This window comes from Petaurus breviceps, unplaced genomic scaffold (assembly GCF_028583685.1).
Source record: "Petaurus breviceps papuanus isolate PSGF00001 unplaced genomic scaffold, PetGlider_PUasm1.0 87823, whole genome shotgun sequence".
In the NCBI taxonomy this organism is placed as follows: Eukaryota; Metazoa; Chordata; class Mammalia; order Diprotodontia; family Petauridae; genus Petaurus; species Petaurus breviceps.
Window position 1 is genome coordinate 61551 of NW_027186869.1, and position 1272 is coordinate 62822.

A 1272-nucleotide genomic window follows, 5' to 3' on the forward strand; every position below is an offset into this window, starting at 1 on the left:
ATGACTTTTGGAAAGCAGCCTGGCAGTGACTGAGAAGAGGTGGATGAGATGGCCACATTTGGGTGGGAATGTGGGTAAGGACTGAGCTAAGAGTGGGTCCCCTCTTTCTGTGGCCTGAGATGTGACAAGGAGACTTTGTCCCTGAGGTGAGTGTGTGAAGCCCCCCCCCCCAGCCCCTTGATGGTACCCTAGACTCTGAGGGGGCTGCGGAGCCTGTGGGGCTTTGGGAGAGTGAGCCAGAGCAATGGGGATAAACATGTCGGCTTCAGATGACTGCCCCTGTGTACATGGTCCATCCCTCACCCCAGTAGAATGTCAGCTCCTTGAGAAGCAGGTATGGCCTCACTTCTGCTTCTGTGCCTGGCACACTCTTGGGTACATGCCAGGTGCTTGATAAATGTGTGGGGGATTTATTTAAAAATGGAAAGAATGTTGAGCGGGAGAGGCTGCCCCCGGTGTAGCCCAGGGTAAGGAGAGTTCTGTCTCCAACCACAAAGGCAGAAAGTCGGCCTGTCCTCCAGAGGCAGGCAACCCCAACGTGGGCTGCCTGCAGCCGGGCCCAGGGTCCCCAGTCAGAGACTGCTGAGGGAGGGAGTGGGATACATTCCAGGCAGGAGGACAGGGTCGGAGCCCTCAGCAAAGGCTCTGGGACAACCTTTGAAAATGCAACCAGGAAAACATGAAGGGCTGCTGGGGGGCTTGGGATAAGCGGCTCTTGGCTAGAACTTGGGTCAGTGGGTCGCTGGCACTGGACATTCGGACTGGGAGGCAACAGTGGAGACAGGCAGGACTCAGGCCTGGGGAGGAGCTGGTTCCTAGTGTTCCCCAAGCCTGGCTCCCCTTTGGGATGGGCTCGTTCTGGCTTCTTTGCAACCTCAGCCCCAGACCACAGTGCTTCCCCAGGGGAACTCTGTCCTGTCCTTCTCTGAGGGAGCCAAGTTGGGGCCAAGGCTTAGTCTTAGTGAGGTGGAGGATCTCTAACCCCTGAGAGATTCAGGAGTGGGCTAAGGGAGGGGTCTTAAATGTCTGGGTGGTCTAGTATTTGCCTGGAACAGGGTAAGTACTTACTAAATGCTCCTCCTTCCTTCTTTTCTTCCCTCCTTCCCTCTCCCTTTCTTACCTCCCTTCCACCTTCCTTTCCTCCCTCCCTCCTTCTTTTCTTCCCTCCTTCCTTCCCTCTTTTTCCTTTCCCTTTCTTTCCTCTCTCTCTCCTCCCCTCCCTCCTTTCCTTCCTTCCTTCCTTCCTTCCTTCCTTCCTTCCTTCCTTCCTTC